The following is a 3296-nucleotide window of genomic DNA, read 5'->3' as shown; positions in this document are numbered from 1 at the left end:
ATAAAAATATATTAAAACAAAACAAAAAAAAAGCTCTCTGAAATAAAAAAAAAAATGTACCTTAAAAAATAAATAAAATTTCAAAAGCTTTCACTTTTTGCCTGGCTGGTGCGGCTCAGTGATGGAGCGTTGACCCAGGAACCAGGAAATCACGGTTCCATTCCTGGTCAAGGCAAAGCTGGGTTGTGGGCTTGATCCCCAGTAGAGGGTATGCAGGAGGCAGCTGATCAATGCTTCTTTCTCATTATTGATGTTTCTATTTCTCTCCCTTTTCCTTCCTCTCTGAAATCAATAACAACATATTTTTAAAAAATTGAAAGCTTTCACTTTTGGACTTATGGTCAAGAGGGCAGCATAGGTAAACATGGAAATCTCCTTCTCCTGCAACCACATCAAGATTATAATTATAGCCCCAGCCAGTTTGCTTAGTGTATAGACTCGCAGCCGTGGGCAAACTACGGCCCGCGGGCCGGATCCGGCCCATTTGAAATGAATAAAACTATTGAAAAAAAAGACCGTACTCTTTTATGTAATGATGTTTACTTGGAATTTATATTAGTTCACACAAACACTCCATCCATGCTTTTGTTCCGGCCCTCCGGTCCAGTTTAAGAACCCATTGTGGCCCTCGAGTCAGAAAGTTTGCCCACCCCTGGTATAGAGCGTCAGCATGCAAACTGAAGGGTTGCAAGATTGATTCCGGTCAAGGGCATGTACCTTGGTTGCAGGCTTAATCCTGGACATGGCTGGAGTGCCTGCAGGAGGCAACCAATTGATGTGTCTCCTTCACATGACTGTTTCTCTGTGTCTCTCCCTCTCCCTTCCACTCTCTCTAAAAATCAATGGAAAATATCCTCTGGTGAATATTAACAACAACAACAACAACAAAAATTACAACTCAGAACAATCATCACTCAGAGGGCCTGACATCAGGCTGAATGGAAGCTCTACAACTAGGGCTTTAAAGAAGCAGCCATGTCAAGACGGGTAGGAGGGGCGGAGACACAGAACACGCTGGCCTCACACGCCCATGTGACAGGTGAAGGCCGGGAGGGATAACTTGGCTGCAGAAGTCCTCCCTGAAGAATAGGAGGCTCCCCAGCCCAAGGCTCTGTTGTAGGCAGTTAGACAGACAGTGAGCAGAGCAAGGACGATGGGCCAGGTACAGAAAGTCACCAGGATGGAAAGCCGCACATGGGAGACCTGAGCTGGGTGCCGAGGATCCCAGGCCCTTCCTGGGGGCCTCTGCAGGGAGGGCACCCTGTTCCCTCGGGGCCCACCTCCCTCACCTCAGTGGCACACACCTGGCCCGTGAGGGAGGGAGTGGGGAGCACTGACCAAGGGGCGCAGAGGGCTGGGCTGGGAACCGAGCGAACAGCGTGTTTAATTGTTTTCCGCAGCTCTGCATAGCCCTTCCCAGACCAGAAAACGAGAGGGTCAGGGCTCACCAGCGTGGAAGAGCAACGATGAAGTGGTTTCCCTGTGGCCGGCTTCTCAGAGCCTTCAATGTGCAAACATAGGAGCACGTGGCCCAGGAGACACACAGGGTCAGCGAGCTAAGCTGGGGGGCAGGAGGGGAAAGCTAGGGCCGGAGAGGACGTGGAGTCTGCGGCCTTCCCTCCTTCCATCCATCCATCCCTGAACGATGTGGAGCTCACTTCAGCGGAGGCTGCAGTGCTGGTCTGCGCCGACTGCTGCTCAGTGGCCTGCAAGGTCATATTCAAGAAAAAGAAGTCAGAGCAACGTTGAGCTCAGCAGCATTCACTCGGAAGAAAAGAGTTTTGATTTAAATGAACTTTTTGTTTATTGGCAAATCAGTGTCACCGGCAGCAAGCCAGAAACTGTGACTTACTCCCTGTTGGGAAACAGCCAGCCCCGGGCCATGACAACAACAGGTGCAAGGACCGAGCCCAGATGGCAGGGCGACTTCTCTCCAGTCTGTACAACATCACCCCCAAGACGAGCACAGGTTTCACTGCCTGGTGTTCAGGAGCTTGAGAGCAGATTTTTGTGTGTGTGTTCTAATAAAACTTTATTTACAATAACAGATGGGCTGGATTTGGTTCCCTGGTTGTAGTGTGTCAACTATACCTGCTCTCTAGTGCATAGGTTGAAACTATGTGTAGGCTGCACTAGTTTGTAGGATGAAGAGTTATAATAAAGAGGGAAGGGAAAGCAACAAGGCATCAGTGGATGTGGGGGGAAGTACGAGGCAGGATGGGAAAAGGAAGGCAGAGGATGTTGTATGTGATTCCCCCCATATCCCGCGTGGTTCAGGGTTCAAGATCTGGAAGAGGACCCGCACACAAATAAAAGAGCAGAGACAAGAGATAATTTGGAAATACTGGGGGGCCAGACGGGCAAGTCCAACTCAAGGGGAAGGACCTCCACCGGTGCCCAGGCCTCGCCAGCCTTTTATTCAACTTTGGTTAAACATAAAGCCCTTAGCCGAAACCGGTTTGGCTCAGTGGATAGAGCGTTGGCCTGAGGACTGAAAGGTCCCAGGTTCTGACTCTCTATCTCTCTCCCTTCCTCTCTGTAAAAAATCAATAAAATATATTTAAAAAAAAAACAAAAAACATAAACCCCTTAGTCAGGCAGGTAATTGCGGTAGCAGACAGACTATCTTAAAGGTCAGTATATATTAGAAGGATTCACTCTGAGACTATTTGATCAGGAAATAGCTTGAGCCCCCATTGTCAGGACTAGACAATCGGTGCATGACTCAGGCCCTGCCGTGGGTTCAAGGATCACCAGCCTTCCGGGATCCTTGTTTGCACTTCTTGCTAGTGAAGACAATGGGCAGCCTCCCAAAAGAGGATGTAAGTGAAGTAAAACATGAGCATAGAGTGATAAGGATGGAGGCGGCAGGAAGTATTGGGGGCGGGGGGTCTGCATTTGATGGGAATATCTCTATATGGCTCCTTTTTTTTTTCTCCCCTTGACCCTCCAATAGCCTCCCATGCCCCCCCAGTGTCTTGTGTCCATTGGTTATGCTCACATGAATGCATACAAGTCCTTCGGTTGATCTCTTACCCGACCTTCTGCCCTCCAACCCTCCCCAGCCTTCCCACTGTAGTTTGACAGTCTTTTCAATGTTGCTCTGCCTCTGTATCTATTTTTGCTCATCAGTTTATAATGGTCTTAATTATACATAAATGAGTGAGATCATGTGGTATTTTTCTTTCATTGACTGGCTTATTTCACTTAGCATAATGCTCTCCAGTTCCATCCATACTGTTGAAAATGGTAAGAACTCCATTTTTACAGCAGCATAGTATTCCATTGTGCAGATT

Source organism: Myotis davidii, unplaced genomic scaffold, assembly GCF_000327345.1.
Source record: "Myotis davidii unplaced genomic scaffold, ASM32734v1 scaffold207, whole genome shotgun sequence".
Lineage (NCBI taxonomy): Eukaryota > Metazoa > Chordata > Mammalia > Chiroptera > Vespertilionidae > Myotis > Myotis davidii.
This window is presented reverse-complemented; position numbering follows the sequence as displayed.